Here is a 22,304-nt window from a genome sequence, read left to right on the forward strand (position 1 = left end):
TTTATGACTACGGCCTCAAATTGCATAACGTCCCATAAAGCCCTGCGGTGATGTGGCATGCCACATGTCGCATAACGCCCCGAAAAGGGCTTTATGACTACACATGGCCTTGCTGTAACATTGTTATTGAAGGAAAACAAGATGGTCTTATGTTCATGTGCCTAGGACTCTTTACGGCCCAAATCGTATTTTCGAGTGTCAATATAACCTAAGCAAAGCTATTTTTGTCCAGGCAACAATCTAGATTGAAAATCTAACCTAAGCAAAGCTACTCAACCCAGACATAAATTTTACATTTAAAGGTTTTTTAACCTAATGTGGTAAATTTACCCATTTTTCATGTCTTCTTTGGCCTTGACTTTAAGATGGCAATTTGCTCTTTCTTAGAGAAAGCATTACATGTTTGTCGTTTATGTCGGGCCAACGGATTAGCCTGCTAAGCCTAAACACAACTTATTTATTTTGCCAAAATATCAATCATAAGTTCGTAACTTTCACACATTTAAATTCGCTAAATTAGAACACGAATTGTTTAACCCATGTATCTACATGAGTTAAACGGATTGTGGTAAGTTATAAACATGCTTAAAGGTTGGTTGTTGAAAAAAAAGCGAACTGACATGTTTAACTCAAGATGTTGGCCGATGGTTGAAAAAAAATCGGACTTACATATTTAACTCAAGATGTTTACGGTCAACATGCTTTAACTCAACATGTTAACACATCAACCAAACTAAACGTACATGACTCATTTAAATACACAAATCAACCCAAACAAGACTCATTTATTAAATAGATTAGATATGAAAACCTAAAATCTAGTTGTCTGCATATTTTGTCAAAAATATCACGATGGTACAAATATTACATACAAGTAATGAAATCTACCAAAGGGCTTCTAGCCAGTTGTATCAAGGAGTGTACACAGTGGTGTTCTTCCAAAGTGACACGAAAAAAATAGGTTTTGAGTCAACTGACACGTCATGTTTTTTAAACAGGTCAAGCTTAAGAGCGAACACAACCCATCTAAAATATGAGTCAACCAAAACACGACCCATTAAAAAGTGGGTCTACATTAGGAATAAGCATTTGGTATTGGGTATCGGAACCGAATTTCCCGTACCAAATTTTTTCGGTACCGGTACCCACTTTTTAGCATTTTCGGTATTGGTACTTTCGGTATCGGTACCGGTTCGGTACGGTACCGTGAAAATGCCGAATTTTACCTTCAAATACCGTACCATACCGGTACCCAATTTTGATAAATTTCGGTATCGCTATTTTCAGTACTGGTATCCGTTCGGTTCGATACCGGTACCACGTGTCACACCCCAACCAATGGCGGAAACATCGGGATGAGACGAAGTGTGAAGATTGCTCGAGACATCATAACGCTATTTGTGACAATAATTTAATAATCCAAATTTCATTTCCAAAATAAATTGTCAAAACATTACAAGAAAAGCAAATAACAACATTGTTCAACATAACATAAACAAAATTGATACAACACTTTAAACCTAAACGTCTAAGTGAGTATCTAGGCATCTTTGCTATCCGTTTTCATTTCATCATCATCAACCTGTAACATGTTTAAAAATACAATTCAATGCAAAAGCAAAGGCGAGTATACAAGTTTGGTACGTACATAGCGTAAGATAAAAAGTGTGAACAATTCCTCATGGCAAGCATATGATTCAAGATAACATTAAATATGGCATGTGTCTAACATATCAAACCAAGAAAACGCAATATGCTCAAGACATAACCTCAAGTTTACGGGCGGGTCGTTAATCCTATAGCGCTACATATGTCAAGGTTTGGCTCGTACGAAGTTAATGATAAGTTCAACACATAAGAATAACCCAAGTTTAAAGTATCAAGCCATCACATATACAAGCATGTTATAGGAACGTTCATGTGTTTAACAAAGTGTTCATGTGTAAGTTTTCAATAGGTAAACATGTTACACCCCAAAAGTGGTAAAAGTAAAAAGGGGAAATACGAGTATACTCACAAAGTTTGCATACGTTTTCCGATTATCCAATTGTTGACGAGTAGAGATTTAGAGTCCGAATGTATAAGGGTTAAAGTTCAAGTATGTTTAGAGTCGAGATTCGGTGTTTAAAACAACATAAAAATAAGGTATGAGAATAACATGGAAAATAATCATTTAGTACATATGATGCTTGTTCTTGACACTAGGAAACTCGAAGGAGTTTAGATGTTTTCATGGAACAAGGTTCCATTAGAATCGTGACAAGTTATCATAGTCTAGGATGATGTAATCTAGTACCCCGACATATGAACACTAGTTCATCATCAAAGATTCGATTATTCGAATAATATATTTAGGTTATATAATATATGTCCAATAGTTCAAGCATGAGGTAGAAGATTAAAATCTTCATTTTGGTACCTCTAAATGTCATAGAAGTCATGTAGGAGGTAGGAAGATCAAGTCTTCCATTTAGGCACCTCTATGTGTTCACCACTACACTTGATGTAAAAAAACAACCAAGGAGGGTCATGAACATACAATAAAGAATAAGAAATATACACACTAACTAAGAGAAATCATCAAATCATGTGAGGATTGTATGTTTGGACAACCCAAGTTGTTCCATAATCACTCATGTATCAAAGACAAAGTTTGACATGACTTGTGGGTTAAAAACCCTAAACAAAACACCAAGTTTATGAGGTTTAATCCTCTGATTTTAAATGTCTCAACCTTGTTTTTAAGCTTAACCAACCATGGGATAAGTTGTAAGCATTAGGACATAGGTATGAGATGTGTTGGACACAAGTTGCATAGGTTTAAACAAGTTTTTGATGAACATAAAAACAAACAGAAAGTTTATGGACTATTTCGGGGCATTTCCAGGTCTGATATCTCCAAGGAGAAGTCTAGGAATCGAACCCCATGATTATACAAGCAAGTAGGAAAAAGAATCCAGTGAATCGGATAAGAATTGAGTGAGTTATGCTCATTTTCGTGAAGGGGTGTCAATCTACTCGAACCCTTGCTTTCAGCTACGGTTTGGTGGATGTTTTGTGAGTTTTTAGGGTTGCAAAAGTGGTAGGGAGGCTGGTTATAAGTGGTATTTATAGGGGGAAGGATTAGGGTTTCAATGGGTTGGGCTTTAGAAGTGTTTAGAAGGGGTTACACCTTGAAACTAGCCCACAAAACCCAACTATATGGGCTGAATTTTGCTGAATTGGGGCTGCCATATTTCTTTATTTTTTTATTTTTTTTAAAACATTATAATGAGTAATTTTGTTAGTTAAGTTGTGTAATAATGTGCAACAATGTTTCCCCTAACTTGTAACAAGGTGAAATATGAAATAAAACATGATTTAACTAGGTAAAAAGTGTAATGTACAAGTTTTATTTACGAAGCAAGTTCCGTATTTTACAACGATTACAATGAAAGAATGGTTATAAGAACACAAGATTTCCAAATTTAGAATTTCACGTAAGGTTTCTAAATGTAGGAAGTTTGAAAACGCAGGGCGTTACAGTCTCCCCTCCTTTAGGAAATTTCGTCCCGAAATTTATTTAAGAGGAAGGCTTGAAAGAGTTTTTGGCATAAAGGTGATCATTAAGAATTGAAACTTGGGAAGTTTGAAAGTTTTGAAAAGTACCAAATTTTGGAGAACATCAAGGTAGATTTGCAAGGGGAAGTTTTTAAGGATAGTATAAAAAATCATACTTTCGTAAAACCTGTTTATTGAGAGGAACGAAAAGGTTTGTTACTTTAAATAAAGCAATAGAGAGATACTAAGTATAGTTACACAAGAATCAAGAATAGGGAGGCTATTTTATAGGTAATGAGGTAAGTTAGGACTCAAATGTTTAAACAAGCTGGATTGCGAACGAGTTTTGTATAAAATAATACGAGTATAGAATGAACGAATGGCTCTTAAAGAGTACAAGTATGTGAATAGCATAAGTGTTGGATAGATGAACGTAGTGTGTTAAGGATGAAGTCTCGTCATGAATAATCGGATATAATGCGTTTGTGAGTTGCGTGAAGTTGTATTAGGTCCAAAAGGTCTGCAACACACTGAATTTCTCATGGCACGTTTTACGAAAGTTTGGTAACATGGTGAAAACCCTTATATATAGGAAGTACCAGCGGCGTATCCACCATGTTTTGACCACGTTACGTCCGTTTTGTCTTCGGTGTCATGTTACGTTTCGTGTATTACCATACGCAGTAGCACACTCTATGGTTCTCATACGCCTATCACTATAATCCCGTGTGCACCCGTGATTATTTTGATCGTCGCATGGTCCGCATAGCTTGTACTAGTTGTGTATGAATCAGGGTATACATAAAAAGTTTAGAATGTGTACGTACAAGAATATAGTATATAAGCAAGTCCATGTTTAAGTATGTGTGGGACCCACGCAAGCGAATCCCTCAGGTTACGCTCGCGTATAGGTACGAATGTATGAACCATGAGTAAGGATGAAAGTATGAGCATAAGTTTAAGTATGAATACGCATGTATGTATGAGCATAAACATAAAACGTGTAAGTAGTATGTGTATAAGCAGAAGCGTAAAACGTATAAGTAGTATGCGTATAAGTACAAGCATAAAACGTATGAACATAGGTGTAGTTATAAAAAAATAAATATTGCGTATATAGTGTACGTTGAGGCATTGCGGATTAGAAAGGCTAAGTATGTAGATACGAACGATATAAATGGTGTTATCGCGAGATATCGACTAAAACGTGTATGACGATGTGCATGTATAGTTGTTCCAACAAAACGTTGAGTTTATCGAATCAAAATTAGATTGAGCCTGGTTTGAAAGGTAGAATATAGTTTGTATATGTAAAGGAACATAAAGTACTCGTTGGTTATGCAAAACGTATTTTGTAACAAATAGAAATGCTAATTTTGTTTAAAAGGGTTTACGTAATCCGAAAAAAAATGGTCGGTCCCTATGAAGTCTTCTTGCGCACGTGTTTTGTAAATTGGTGTAGGAAAAAGGTTTTCGTTAAAAAGTAAGTTCGTTTCATCAAAGAAGAAATTATGAATTTAGGAGGTTCTTGTGAAAACTAGGATCCTTAGAAGAGAAATTTAGCAAAAGGACTTAGTGATTAAAAAAATTAACAAATGATTTGTTGATGTTGAAAAGGGTATTTGGTAAAACAATCATATAACTTCTATAAGATCTTATAAGTATTTGAGAAAGGTTGGTTGGATTTTGATTAAAAGTAGAAGGTGAGCATGTTTTAGTGATTAAGTCGAATATGAAGTTCATGGGCAAGAGTTTCATTGAGCCGATTAAATTGATAGGTAGCATTTCGTAAGGTTTTGAAGTTCGAGCAATAAAACGTTTTAAGACATGATTATGAATTTCGCGTATATGAGTTGAGTGAAAATAGATTGTAGAATAAGAAGTACGTTTGATAAAACAATGCATTTTGAAATCGGTATGAGTGGGTATTTTGAATAATCATAAACAATTTGGGTATAAAATATGATCGAGTTTGCATAATAAGATATTTTTGAAGAGATGTTTTGGTAACGATCACCTAGGTAAGGGAATCACCCCTAACTCGTTGGTGAGGTCGTTTTAAGGGAAGAGGGGTGGAGTCAATCGTCAAGGTAAGGAAGTCACTCCAATCTCGATGATACCTCTCCACTAGTTGTTACAAGGAATATGAATTTAAATTATATGAAAATCATGCATATATAAATGTATCGAAAAGGTTCGATATGTTGTGCGTGTGAAAAGAGAAATCAAAGGTAAACTCGAGGTTGAAAGATTGCATCGTATAAAATGAACAATAGAAACACATGTTTGACCAAAGTTTGGAGTGTTCCAAATGGAACTTTGACTAACCAAAGTGGTCGAAAAGTCTTTTGAATTTGAGAAGCATGCTTTGGCCTAATAGGTAAAATACTCTCGCCGACAAGTCGGTTAACGGTATTTACCCTTCCGGTTACTACATGTCCCAAATCAATCGAAGTTTCGAGACTTGGCGGGATTTATAAAAAAAAAATACCAAGGAGTGGAACTAGTCGACAAGGTGCGGGCTTCACCCCTAACTTGACGATTTCATATCCTAAGTGTGGTTGGTACTCGTCGGGTCAAAATTTAATTTCGACATGTTGACGAGGGTCCACTAGAATTTGAAATTTGAGTTTTACCATTAAGATGTGGATTTCACTCCTAGCTTAATGGCGATATCTCGTGTAAAAAAAGAATATGTAGATTGAGAGTCGTTCACCAAATTGTGGGTTTCACGCCTATTTTGGTGAATTCGTCTCGAGTGTTTACGGATTTAGAATAGTCGAGTAAAATGCATGAGGGAAAGAGTATGTTAAAGGAATAAACAACAAATATAAACTCACAATGAAGCATATTAAGAATAGCACATAATGAGTGGGACAATAAAACATGTATTAGCACATAATAAAGCAAGTATAGCATGTCAAGTGTTAACACATAAGCGACATATATGCTTAAAAGATCAAAAGAGAATAAATAAGAGCAAATAAGGTAGCATGCAAGTAGTTTCAAGTAAAACAAAAGAATAAGGCTCTAAAACTATAGACTAGGCTAAAGCATTCCTACTTTTCCTAATTCCCTATAGTTATGGCTCTGATACCAATCTGTCACACCCCAACCAATGGCGGAAACATCGGGATGAGACGAAGTGTGAAGATTGCTCGAGACATCATAACGCTATTTGTGACAATAATTTAATAATCCAAATTTCATTTCCAAAATAAATTGTCAAAACATTACAAGAAAAGCAAATAACAACATTGTTCAACATAACATAAACAAAATTGATACAACACTTTAAACCTAAACGTCTAAGTGAGTATCTAGGCATCTTTGCTATCCGTTTTCATTTCATCATCATCAACCTGTAACATGTTTAAAAATACAATTCAATGCAAAAGCAAAGGCGAGTATACAAGTTTGGTACGTACATAGCGTAAGATAAAAAGTGTGAACAATTCCTCATGGCAAGCATATGATTCAAGATAACATTAAATATGGCATGTGTCTAACATATCAAACCAAGAAAACGCAATATGCTCAAGACATAACCTCAAGTTTACGGGCGGGTCGTTAATCCTATAGCGCTACATATGTCAAGGTTTGGCTCGTACGAAGTTAATGATAAGTTCAACACATAAGAATAACCCAAGTTTAAAGTATCAAGCCATCACATATACAAGCATGTTATAGGAACGTTCATGTGTTTAACAAAGTGTTCATGTGTAAGTTTTCAATAGGTAAACATGTTACACCCCAAAAGTGGTAAAAGTAAAAAGGGGAAATACGAGTATACTCACAAAGTTTGCATACGTTTTCCGATTATCCAATTGTTGACGAGTAGAGATTTAGAGTCCGAATGTATAAGGGTTAAAGTTCAAGTATGTTTAGAGTCGAGATTCGGTGTTTAAAACAACATAAAAATAAGGTATGAGAATAACATGGAAAATAATCATTTAGTACATATGATGCTTGTTCTTGACACTAGGAAACTCGAAGGAGTTTAGATGTTTTCATGGAACAAGGTTCCATTAGAATCGTGACAAGTTATCATAGTCTAGGATGATGTAATCTAGTACCCCGACATATGAACACTAGTTCATCATCAAAGATTCGATTATTCGAATAATATATTTAGGTTATATAATATATGTCCAATAGTTCAAGCATGAGGTAGAAGATTAAAATCTTCATTTTGGTACCTCTAAATGTCATAGAAGTCATGTAGGAGGTAGGAAGATCAAGTCTTCCATTTAGGCACCTCTATGTGTTCACCACTACACTTGATGTAAAAAAACAACCAAGGAGGGTCATGAACATACAATAAAGAATAAGAAATATACACACTAACTAAGAGAAATCATCAAATCATGTGAGGATTGTATGTTTGGACAACCCAAGTTGTTCCATAATCACTCATGTATCAAAGACAAAGTTTGACATGACTTGTGGGTTAAAAACCCTAAACAAAACACCAAGTTTATGAGGTTTAATCCTCTGATTTTAAATGTCTCAACCTTGTTTTTAAGCTTAACCAACCATGGGATAAGTTGTAAGCATTAGGACATAGGTATGAGATGTGTTGGACACAAGTTGCATAGGTTTAAACAAGTTTTTGATGAACATAAAAACAAACAGAAAGTTTATGGACTATTTCGGGGCATTTCCAGGTCTGATATCTCCAAGGAGAAGTCTAGGAATCGAACCCCATGATTATACAAGCAAGTAGGAAAAAGAATCCAGTGAATCGGATAAGAATTGAGTGAGTTATGCTCATTTTCGTGAAGGGGTGTCAATCTACTCGAACCCTTGCTTTCAGCTACGGTTTGGTGGATGTTTTGTGAGTTTTTAGGGTTGCAAAAGTGGTAGGGAGGCTGGTTATAAGTGGTATTTATAGGGGGAAGGATTAGGGTTTCAATGGGTTGGGCTTTAGAAGTGTTTAGAAGGGGTTACACCTTGAAACTAGCCCACAAAACCCAACTATATGGGCTGAATTTTGCTGAATTGGGGCTGCCATATTTCTTTATTTTTTTATTTTTTTTAAAACATTATAATGAGTAATTTTGTTAGTTAAGTTGTGTAATAATGTGCAACAATGTTTCCCCTAACTTGTAACAAGGTGAAATATGAAATAAAACATGATTTAACTAGGTAAAAAGTGTAATGTACAAGTTTTATTTACGAAGCAAGTTCCGTATTTTACAACGATTACAATGAAAGAATGGTTATAAGAACACAAGATTTCCAAATTTAGAATTTCACGTAAGGTTTCTAAATGTAGGAAGTTTGAAAACGCAGGGCGTTACACCACGCTCATCCCTAGTCTACATGTTAACCCATTTAAGAGTTTTTAAAGAAGTTAGTATTTTGATTATAGATTAAAAGTGTTAAAAGTTAGAGTTAACCATATATATTTTGGCCTCTAATTTGCTTATAACTATTTATATAGTATCAATTTGTAACATCTATTGCCCATATGTTTGGTGGGTTGTGTGTTTTTTTACTTTTAACCATAAATCACTTTTAAGCACATACAAATTAATATTTGTAGGAATAAGGGGTTGTACTCATATATTTGTTGGGTTGTGCCCACCTTTGGTTTTTTTTTTTTTTCTTTAATTTTTTTACTCTTAACATCATACTTTTACATTTTTTTACATTTTAACCAATCACTTTTAACCCGATACAAATTTTTTGTATTACGTTTTGGTTAGAATTTTGCGAGTTAACATGTTGCAACGTGCATGTGTGATTCATTGTTTTTATGCCTAGTTTTCCTGTTTAACACCCCGTCATAGCGCGCGGTTCTAAAACAACTTAGTTATTGTTTTCTATATTTTACGTTTAGAGTGTGTGGTTCAACATTATTTTATCGTCTACTTTTCGTTTGGTTTTATATTTTGTTTTTTATTTCTTTTTTAATACAAGCCTTTCTGGTATTGATGGTCGCTCACGATGGTATAACATTGGAGCTACTTAGCACGGTTTTATGCCTCCATCACAACGTGGGGGGCTTAATACTAGTTAACTTTTAAAATGAAATTAATCTCTTTTGAAACTTTTTATCAACCATTCACTTCCAACCATTATATTATATTAGTTCTAGTTGCTATCTCTGATTATTCATATTCGCTTATTCTAATCTCAAACTAAATATATGGACCCGTGTTGTTAACTGGGAATGAAAGAAAACTACACAAAAAAATAACTAAAATAGCACAAACTTTAAAAACATTTCATTATTAATCAAAGTAATTAATTATTTAGATTGTTACTCAGTCAGTAAGCATTACCTATATAGTATATTAGACTATTAGTAAATGAATATAAACCAGGTCGACGCAAACATGATCCAAACACAAAACAATTTTAAGTGGGACTCTAGAATAAATATATGGATCGAGTCACCTATGAATTGTTGTCTGTCGTGCTCTTACTGATCCAACAACCTAAACACAAACAAACGATTTTTCTTCGAGATTATAATCACCTTTGATATGCTTAGTGGATCAATGTTATCAGTAAAATACCATGAATGCATAGTGACCTTTGTTGCACTTGTAAACTGGTGATGAACCTTCTTTCAATTAATAAATATTACTAGATTTGTTGACGTTGCGCGTTGCGACGAAACGGAGAAAATATTAAGGTAAAACAAACGTTATTTGAAAAAAAAAGCATCTTGTTAGAAAGCCAAACCGTCAGAAAATCGGTTCAATTTATCATTGTACCGTTTTATGATACTAAATAAATACTTTATTTTGAATACATGTTTATTTTTAACAAAACTTATACGAAAATGTCAAGGGAAAAAATAACGAATCTAAGTTATTAATAAATTATCTAATTAACTAAAAAAGAAAATATGATTTAAAAAAGAAAAATAATTATTAAAAATAAAAAATAAGAAATAGAGGAAATATGGTTTAAGAAAAAAAATGAAAATATGTTAAAAAGCGAAAATCAAATATAATAATTATAATAATTAAGTATTACACTATTAAAATAATAAATAATTAAAAAACTATATATTATTATAAAATTAAAATTACTATTCATGGATCTTCGTCAACAATATATATATCTAGTGATGAACCTTCTTTCAATTAATAAATATTAGTAGATTTGTTGACGTTGCGCATTGCGGCGAAACAGAGCAAATGATAAGGTAAAACAAACGTTATTTGAAAAAGAAGCATCTTGTTTAAAAGCCAAACCGTCAGAAAATCGGCTCGGTTTATCATTGTACCGTTTTATGATACAAAATAAATATTTTGTTTTGAATACATGTTTGTTTTTAACAAAACTTATACGGGAATGTCAAAGGAAAAATAACGAATCTAAGTTATTAATAAAATATCTAATTAACTATAAAAGGAAATGTGATTTAGAAAAGGAAAAATAATTATTAAAAATAGAAAATAAGTAATAGAGGGAATGGTTTAAGGAAAAAAATGAAAATATGTTAAAAGGTGAAAGGCAAATATAATAATTAAGTATTACACTATTAAAATAATAAATAATTAAAAAACTATATATTATTACAAAATTAAAATTACTATTCATGGATCTTCGTCAACAATATGTATAATATAATAGAGTCCCCACCATGACCAACCCTGTTTTTGGTTTGTGAAGTTAACTTTCTTTGACAACTCAAGTTATGGTTTTGTATTTACTAGTGGACTTTCCCGTGTTACGTGGCAGGTTTTAGGTCAGTATCAGTTAGATCATTATATTATCGGTACAATGCTGGCACTTGGTATCACAATTATCGTGTGTTTTACATCGATAGAAAACCTGAAATTGAAGAATGTGACACCGGTACCGGTACCAATGCTGAGCGGAAGGTATCAATTCGGTTCATCACAGTATTGGTACAATAGCATCATTCGATATAGCTTACGATAGAAAAAAAAATACTCTATTGCGAATACAACTTATATTCAACGAAATTTATACATGAGCATCGAGAAAATCGTAAAAACAAATATCGATACCAATACTGATGTTGTTCGGACAATATTGGTTCATTCATCATAGTAAAGAGAAAAGACTCAATTATATTTCACACGTTCGATTTTTAACAAAGCTTTTATCGAAACGTAGATAAGAACAAACATGTTGCAACAGTATATTCGAAAATTTATAACACCTTATATTATATTATCAAGATGGTAAACATATGTACATTTCAATCACTTGTACTATTATTTATTACTCGGTTTTGAATAAAATTTATATTCAGACGTACATAGAAATAAACACGTCACAACAACATGCTCAAAAACTTTATAAAATATCTTATCATAACTCATTCCCTCACTCACATTATAATTTTGTTATATACATTAAAAATATTTTGTTGTCACCCAAATTTTACAGTTTCTTCACCTATACGCTGCTCAAGTTCTGTAATTTAGTCTTTTCGTGGGCAAATTTATAGCTTTTAAAGACTACAATATAATTACTTTAAGTCATGTAAGTGACCATCGTTATATCTTTATATCAGTTATTTACATTGATCTACAAGGAACCTGCAATCCATCAATGTTACACAAACAAGTTTTGTTTGAAAATCTCACATGAACAAAGATCAAGGTATGATTCGATTTCCTTTTCTTCTCCAATTTTCTATCAATGCTAACTTATTTGGTTTGGTATGAAAATATGAATATGAGATTGTGGAAGATTACCTCAAACCATATTTTTCTTAAAAGTTGTTACATGTGAATGTGGTACTAATTTTAATATTTATCGTAGATGTTTCGACTCTTGAATTATAATTCATTTGGTATACTGTTTGAACCAAATTATCACTAGTCCACTTTCTTACTGTTTTTCTTTTGGAATTTATTTTAATTTAGTAATAGTAATATAACTTAAATTCAATCAAATACAACTTACGAGGGTGAATGGAATATTATTAATTGTAAAATTTAATTGAAAAGTATTAGTTGTGATATTATTTCTCATTAACCTCATTACAAAACGATATTCATTTGAATTTATGTTTCTTTATTCTTTTTAATCATTACTTAATTAGTTGAATTAAGAAAAAGGTTTATTAAAACTTATAATAAGTTAAGTTTACATTTATTATTATTATTATTATTATTATTATTATTATTATTATTATTATTATTATTATTATTATTATTATTATTATTATTATTATTATTATTATTATTATTATTATTATTATTATTATTATTATAGAAGTATAGAAACGGCAGTGGTCTTATTATGAAGTTATCTCATGTTATCTTTATTCATAATTATCATAATTAATATTATTAGTATTATTGTAATTAAAAGTTCAATATGAGTAGAAGTGTAAATGTATAACAACGCAATTGTTTAATTGTTTTATTATCGGAAGATTATTATTCGCCACATTATAATAATATGATGTAAAGTTATGTTATCATGTAGAAATTGCATAATTTACATTGGTCGATGTTACCACATACATACTTATGTTTTAACTTCATAATCTATTTTAATTAATTATATGAGAATTTAAAGATTTGAAATGTTTGTATGAAAAATGTATGTTGTATGATATCCGTCATTTGGTTATGTTTAAAAATTCTTTAGATTGCAAGATTTGCTATCGCTTATTATTTATTTTATTACAGTTAAAGATTATATGATTTTATAGGCATGAAATTAGAAGTTAAACAAATAAAATTAATATTTTAATGGTCTTATGAATCTTCTGACTGAAAAAAAAAATCTTCTGACTGGATAAAGGAAATTAAAAAAAAATCAGTATTGAAGTGATCGGGTTACTATGGCTAAATGATAAATGTGTATGATTTGTCATTCAATATTATGTGTTTTTAGGAAAGTGATTATTTCATATATGATTGTGTCCATAGTTATATTATATTATGGTTAAATGCATGATATATGTACATAGGTTATTATAATAGTCATGTGTTTCTTTTTATGAGTACAATTCATATATAGAAATGCTTCTTATATGATTCATATACTCGGTGACACTATATGATTAAAAACTTTATATTTGTTTAGAAACCTATGTAATGTATCATAGAGTTATGCAGTTAACACATTATCATAAGAAAAGATATAACATGGATATATTACATTAAACGTTTTAATAGTGTTTTTCATATATTCTTCATATTTAACCATGATTAGTAAGGAAAATAAAAAAATGTATATTTTATTATATTGTATTTGATGAGAAGGCGTCTTATATCAATTATATATTGTACAATTTGAATTTGTACATTAATATACCATTGTTTATGTATATAGACAGTCTTCAATGAAACAGCTAAATTAAAGTTGTGTATATGATCACATGTTATAAACATGATTGAATAGTGATTAAGATTTATTTATAATATGACATTCGAAGTTTCAAACTCACTAAAGCTTATTGTAAATTTATTGATGCTTGTAAGATTTTGGCCTGATAAATCTTAATGATTCGGTCATATAATTGATGTTATGTGGTAGAAATTTTAGTTATACATGTGGAATAAAACAATTTCCACTTGTCAAACCTCAAATACGCTCTTGATATATAAGGTTTGGAACAGTCACCATGAAAGTTGTGTGACTCTATTCCATTCCTTGAAGTGAATGTGATGATATACTGATTAGTATAATGGACGTGATTATGTACATAGTGAGGAAATTGTAATGATGCAACCATGAAAGTTATAATCTATTCCCTGAAGAGAATGTGATGAGAAAAATATATATCATAATCCATTGAGCGAAACAATTTCCGTCGTCAAATATCATTGATAGTTAAAGAATATATATAAAGTTTGAAACAACAAGCATGAAAGTTTTGTGGTTCTAATCCATTCCCTGATGTGAATGTGATGATATGATGTGTGTAAAATGCAACATATAAATCACATCAATTAAGGCATAAAACTAACCCTTTTTAAGTACTAATGTTGGAAAAAGAGTGTTTTTGTCTTCCTTTTGTATTTTCAGGATGAAATGAGCTCAAAATCACAAAAGAAGCAAAAAGACAACTAATTCTACCATAAAATACAAGAAAAGGAACAAAAGTGGACTGCCCGGACCCTCAACGGCACCTCCCAAGGCAAAGGAGAAGAAACAGAGTCTGAACACGCCCCGTGTCCAGCGAACACGGGGGCGTGCCCAGGAAGCAGTAGAAAAGACAAACCAGTAGAAGCTTCCATTGCCCACCACGGGGCCGTGTCCAGCGAGCACGGGGGCGTGGTGAAAGTACAGCAGGCGCATTAATTGTAATTCGCAATTACAATTAATGAAGTGAGAGAATGTCAGACGGGCACGGGGCCGTGTCCAGCGGACACGGGGCCGTGTCCAGCCTTCTGTTCAGCCTATAAATAGAGGAGCTTGGCTTCATTCTCTCTCATCCCTTGGCACACCACCTCTCTCACACCTCATCCACCACCCACCACCACCATAACACCATCATCCACCACCATCATCCATTGTCCATCGTAGAGTGTGTGAGTCGTCTCGGGATCCAAGATTGATCGTAAGAGTTCTTGACAATCAAGGCCATGTTTGCCTAAGTCTCTTACATCACTTGGTGAAGACAAGTGTTTAGTATAATACTTTTTATTTTTAATCTTTTGCACTTTTTATTTGGTTTTGTATTAATGACTTTAATAACTAGTTACTTATGTTGAAGGTGATCTTTCCTTATCGTTTGTCCGTGGTGTCTTGGCATTATTTTACTGTCTATATAAAATAAAAGATTTTCACCATTCATATCTCCACGGTCTATATGGAGGTATGTTGGCTACCTGGTCGGGGGTTAAGGGAACGGTTTGGTAAGGGTCTTGCCCTTGTTCAGCGTTTAGAGGTCCTGCTTGGGACCTGGGTCAAATTTAGTAGGATCTCCTTCAATGCCCATAGGTATTGGATGGCGGGGATCCAAACTCTTTGACCCCCTCATAAGTTAACTACTATTAATACTATAACCCGGCTATTTAGGACTGTATCCCTGCTGACTCAGACTACTTAGCCGAGGGTAACGTCACCGCCAAAAGCGGGGCCTACCACAATTTGCATTAATAACTTAATTCATTATCTTTCAATAATCCGACCCTTTAGGATTGTATCCTTGCTGACTCAAACTACTGGGTTGAGGGTAACGTCGCCTTCAAAAGAGGGGCCTACTACAATAACTAAGATAATCTCTTAAACAAGTGCAAAAGTGCGAAAATAATCAAAGGTTATACTAATACACGTGTCGGATCCAAGTGATTCATCTTGTCCATCTGTTTTTATTTTATTTTTATTTTCAGCATTTAGTTAGTTTTTATTTTTCTTAGTTTAAAACATTCTTCTCACTTTTTGATTTGATTAGACGTTGAGGATAAACCGGTATTAAAAGCTCTTGTGTCCTTGGACGACCTCGGTATCTTACCAACACTATACTACGTCCACGATGGGTGCACTTGCCCATATGTGTGTTTAGTGTTAGTGAATATCGTGTTTTATAAATTTAAAACTTGGCTAAAAGTGTAAAAAGGGCTTAAATAAACATCTAAAAATATAACACACTTCACGCACATCAAGTTTTTGGCGCCGCTGCCGGGGACACAAGGATTTTAAGAAAGTTAGGAATCAACGGCCTAATCATATTTTTATTTTTCTTTGATTTTTTTTAGGATTTTTCTTAGATTTTTAGCTTCTGCAGAGCTCAACACGGGGCCGTGCCCGCTGAACACGCCCCGTGCTCAATCATTGGAACTGGCAATCCTGTTTTAAGTCAGACAGTAGGCTGAACACGGGGCCGTGTCTACTCAACACGCCCCCGTGCCCAAGATTCAGTTGCTGAAAACAGAACCGTTAGATCCCGGCGGTTGGTAATTTCTGACACGAACATGAGTGATAGTAATTCTTTTTACTTTCGGCACTCTTATAGTTTGTGGTGTCGAATATGTGGAGGCGAACATGAGGAATTAAAATGTTTTTTCCTCACTTATAGGCCCCACTATATAGATCCACCGATTCCTTGTAACCTTAAGAGGGGTGAAAGTAAAAATAAGCACTATTTCTCCCTCGAATGCGCCCAGCCAGATATTCTAGGAGAAATGCTCCTTGACGAGCTATTTCAACTAGAAGAAGTACTTCTCAATTGGTCAAAAGAACTCAGAAAGGATTTTTTAGATCCATCCCAAGATAATGACCATGAGGAAATGTTGGAACCGCATTCCGACAACCTCGTTGCTCCCGAAAATACCTTCTTACCTAGAAAAGACGCGGACGATAGTCGTCCCTGTGCCGATTGTGCCGTGAAGGACTCCCCATCGACTTCGTTCGATGCATACATAGACCTGAGCGATTCGGCATACACCTTCTTTAACGAGAGCCCGGGAAAGGGTTGGACTTGTCCACCTAGAATGAAAATAGGAATTACCCTCACTGACAACCTCTTGCGTTCTCGCCTTAGTATAGGACAATTAAGGTATCTTAGGCACTTTGGGGTTGTTCCAACAAGTCAAGAGCCACCCGATATAGATTAGCTCCTTAGTAAAGACAAAACTTCATAAGACAGCTTTCCGACACGGGGCCGTGCCCGGCCAACACGCCCCCGTGTCCACCAAAAGATTCCCCTCTGATCAGAACGTCAGAATACGGACAAACTGTGTCAGAATTTCATCTGCACACGGGGCCGTGTCCAGCGGACACGGGGCCGTGTCCAGCAGGCTGTCGTTTTCTATAAATGCAGCCAAAAATCCTGCACATTTGGACCAACTTGGGGACAGAGATTTGAAGGAATCTTCTCTCAAACAATCCTAGGTAAGTCTAAAAGAAGTTTCCAACAACCCATCTTGTCCTTTCCTCTTCTAGACATTTCCTTCTTCTTCATCTTTCTTCAAAAACTACCATGAAAAGTTTGAATTTTCAATCTTTGTGGTAGGGAACAATGAGTTTTGATCATAGAATCTTGGTAAAAACATGTTATGTAACATTGTTTAAAGTTATTTACTGACAAAAAGCTTGCATAAACTCAGAAAATAACTTAAAAACCCAAGATTCCTTGCTCCAAAATTCTGCAGAAAGATGAACACGGGGCCGTGCTCAATGAGCACGGGGCCGTGTCCAGAAACTGTTTCGTCATATAAACTGCTTTTGGTTTATTTTTCGTAGAATGGCGAGTGAAAACAGCGAAACATCATCCGTTCATTCCTCAAACAGCCGAAGGGGAAGGAGGCCTTCCGTTGAAGCTACACTTGTGCACTACGTGATAGCACTAAGGGAAGCTCTCGACGAAATGACGTCGGTAGAGGAGGTCCTCATTGACCGTATTAACGATCTTACAATGGGACTTGAAAGCAGCTTCCAAGAGATTAACCTTTTGCACCAAAGGTTAAACATTTTGGTAGCACCCCCTATGGAACCAGTCCTTCCACAACAAGACTGGAACTTGGCACTCGGTGTTAACAACCCTACCGGGTGGGGAGACTTTCCCGCAGAACCTCCTATGGAAAACCCGCAAGAAGTTCCAGCGGAAGTTGAAACTCCTCAAACCAATGCAAACGAGCCCTCTTTTCTCCTTCCAAGGGAGGTAGAGGAGTGGCTTGCCGACATATGAGGAGAACCGCACCTGAAAGGAGGAGTTCTACAAAGCCTTATCTAACCAAGACTAGTAGCTTCTTGGAAATTTTGCTAAATTAAAATAAAACATAGGGCTAGAACTCCATAAGTTTAATATTTATGTAATTTTTATCTTTATGTAATGTCTCTCTATTAGCAATGTTATGATGGTTTTTATGATTGATGGTTGTCGTGAGTATAAAACACACTCATGGTGGTAATGGATGAAAAAGGGAACGAGAAAAATGGAACCATGCACGAAGAACAGAGCAACCCGACAAAAATCTCCATCACAGAAGGCTCAACACGGGCCGTGCCCAACCAACACGGCCCCGTGCTGAGCCCCTGCAGAAAATCACCCAGTTCAGGTAACTGGACACGGGCCGTGTTCAGCGGACACGCCCCCGTGTCCAGGCTTCTGTTTCAATTCTGTAATTTTTGTTACTGGCACTTGACCACGGGGCCGTGCCCGGTCAACACGGGGCCGTGTCCAGGATGCCAGTAACATAAAATCTTTGCTTTTTAACCCACTTTTATACATTCTAATCAACCAAAAACATTATTTTTGGACACATTGAGGACAATGTGTAATTTAAGTGTGGGGGGGGGATGCTAAAACCCTTGAAATTTTGCAAAATCCTAAACACAAGCCTTACACAAAACTCTATTGGAACCGCTAAACACCCCAAATTTTTTCAAAAAAACTTTTTCATTTTTTTTATTTACTTGTCTTAGTTTAAGTTGGGAATAACAAGTTCTAAAAAGGTTATATTTTTACAAGTTTACAACCGATAGCGTCGTGATAAAAAAAGAACCAACATAAGAAAATTATGAAACGGTATAACAAGTCGAGTTAAAAATTCGATTATATATGCTTGGTCACATTAAAAACCCATTCCCACAAAAGTGAGTTTTGAGCCTTTATTGAGCACAAAAATACACATATTTAGATTAAATGCTCATTTTTCGTTTCTTGTGTGAATAGCCGCTCGGTTCTTACAATCTAGAACTTGCCACGACGATACATTCCCGGTCCTTACCAACTTAAACCCAAGTAAATAAATGATGGAGGCTGATGCGTGTCAGTGTGTATATGTTTTTAGATGTTTAATTAAGCCCTTTTTACACTTTTAGCCAAGTTTTAAATTTATAAAACACGATATTTACTAACACTAAACACACATATGGGCAAGTGCACCCATCGTGGACGTAGTATAGTGTTGGTAAGATACCGAGGTCGTCCAAGGACACAAGAGCTTTTAATACCGGTTTATCCTCAACGTCTAACCAAATCAAAAAGTTAGAAAAATGTTTTAAACTAAGAAAAATAAAAACTAACTAAATGCTGAAAAATAAAATAAAATAAAAAAACAGATAGACAAGATGAATCACTTGGATCCGACACGTGTATTAGTATAACCTTTGATTATTTTCGCACTTTTCTACTTGTTTAAGAGATTATCTTAGTTATTGTAGTAGGCCCCTCTTTTGAAGGCGACGTTACCCTCAACCCAGTAGTTTGAGTCAGCAAGGATACAATCCTAAAGGGTCGGATTATTGAAAGATAATGAATTAAGTTATTAATGCAAATTGTGGTAGGCCCCGCTTTTGGCGGTGACGTTACCCTCGGCTAAGTAGTCTGAGTCAGCAGGGATACAGTCCTAAATAGCCGGGTTATAGTATTAATAGTAGTTAGCTTATGAGGGGGTCAAAGAGTTTGGATCCCCGCCATCCAATACCTATGGGCATTGAAGGAGATCCTACTAAATTTGACCCAGGTCCCAAGCAGGACCTCTAAACGCTGAACAAGGGCAAGACCCTTACCAAACCGTTCCCTTAACCCCCGACCAGGTAGCCAACATACCTCCATATAGACCGTGGAGATATGAATGGTGAAAATCTTTTATTTTATATAGACAGTAAAATAATGCCAAGACACCACGGACAAACGATAAGGAAAGATCACCTTCAACATAAGTAACTAGTTATTAAAGTCATTAATACAAAACCAAATAAAAAGTGCAAAAGATTAAAAATAAAAAGTATTATACTAAACACTTGTCTTCACCAAGTGATGTAAGAGACTTAGGCAAACATGGCCTTGATTGTCAAGAACTCTTACGATCAATCTTGGATCCCGAGACGACTCACACACTCTACGATGGACAATGGATGATGGTGGTGGATGATGGTGATATGGTGGTGGTGGGTGGTGGATGAGGTGTGAGAGAGGTGGTGTGCCAAGGGATGAGAGAGAATGAAACCAAGCTCCTCTATTTATAGGCTGGACAGAACGCTGGACACGGCCCCGTGTCCGCTGGACACGGCCCCGTGCCCGTCTGACACTCTCTCTCTCTTCATTAATTGTAATTGCGAATTACAATTAATGCGCCTGCTGTACTTTCACCACGCCCCCGTGCTCGCTGGACACGGCCCCGTGGTGAGCAATGGAAGCTTCTACTGGTTTGTCTTTTCTGCTGCTTCCTGGGCACGCCCCCGTGTTCGCTGGACACGGGGCGTGTTCAGACTCTGTTTTCTTCTCTTTGTCTTGGGAGGTGCCGTTGAGGGTCCGGGCAATCCACTTTTGTTCCTTTTCTTGTATTTATGGTAGAATTAGTGGTCTTTTTGCTTCTTTTGTGATTTTGAGCTCATTTCATCCTGAAAATACAAAAGGAAGACAAAAACACTCTTTTTCCAACATTAGTACTTAAAAAGGGTTAGTTTTATGCCTTAATTGATGTGTTTTATATGTTGCATTTTACACACATCAAATACCCCCACACTTGAACTTTTGCTTGTCCTCAAGCAAAACTCTTTTAATGTGGCTTACACTCCCAAATGGAATAGGTAGAAGAGAAGTTTTTAGCTTGTCCTAGAGTGTCGGGAATCCAAGGTTTTTATAGGTTTTATTTTTATTTTATTTACAATCCTATTCGTTATGATTTATTTTGAACTTTTCATAAGATAAACTACTTATTTTGGCATAACATGCCTTATTAAAATTCCATTTATATACAAGTTCACATACCTCACGGGAGATCACTCAACACTCGGCCGAAGGTGTATATTTAAGTGAATCACTCGAGAGCGGCACGGACTTACGTTTTCCATAAGCTTGCCAAGCGATCAATCCTCCTCCTTTTTAACTTTTTACCTTTGTAAATATCAAGAGGACTTTTGGGGTGAAGGCTTGGGTTTAAAGGTGGGTGGTTGGTTAGTGGTTAGTAAAAAGGGCGAAAATCGTAACAAGTGTCGGTTTTCGTAAAATACCTTGTTTTTAGTGACATTTATTTTTGAAGTATTTCTCCAAACAAGCTTTTGTAGCTTTTGTTTGTTTTTGACTTCATATTTTTTTTTTTCGTCACATAGAGGGTATGTTTATGAAAAACCGAGCTTGTTACTAAAATAAAGGTGAAAAATGAAAAAGGTATTTGGTGGGTAAAAAAAATTAGTTTTGGGGGTAATGAAATGAAAGGTTTAGGCTCAAAGGGGTTTTCTAGGGGGATTTTTGGGTAGGTAAAAAAAAAATGAAAAATAATGGTTTTGAAAGAAAAATAGTTAGTCCTAATGCCTCCATCATTTACTTACTTGGGTTTAAGTTGGTAAGGACCGGGAATGCATCGTCGTGGCAAGTTCTAGATTTGTAAGGACCGAGCGGCTATTCACACAAGAAACGAAAGATGAGCATTTAATCTAAATATGTGTATTTTTTTATGCTCAATAAAGGCTCAAAACTCACTTTTGTGGGAATGGGTTTTTAATGTGACCAAGCATATATAATCGAATTTTTTAACTAGACTTGTTATACCGTTTCATAATTTTCTTATGTTAGTTCTTTTTATCACGACGCTATCGGTTGTAAATTTGTAAAAATATAACCTTTTTAGAACTTGTTATTCCCAACTTAAACTAAGACAAATAAAAAAAAATGAAAAAGTTTTTGAAAAAATTTGGGGTGTTTAGCGGTTCCAATAGAGTTTTGTGTAAGGCTTGTTTTAGGATTTTGCAAAATTTCAAGGTTTCAGCATCCCCCCCACACTTAAATTACACATTGTCCTCAATGTGTCCAAAAATAAAGTTTTTGGTTGATTAGAATGTGAAAAAGTGTGTTTAAAAACAAAGATTTGTGTTACTGGCACTCTGGACACGGCCCCGTGTTGACCGGGCACGGC

The sequence above is a fragment of the Helianthus annuus genome, chromosome 1 (assembly GCF_002127325.2).
Source record: "Helianthus annuus cultivar XRQ/B chromosome 1, HanXRQr2.0-SUNRISE, whole genome shotgun sequence".
Classification (NCBI taxonomy): Eukaryota; Viridiplantae; Streptophyta; class Magnoliopsida; order Asterales; family Asteraceae; genus Helianthus; species Helianthus annuus.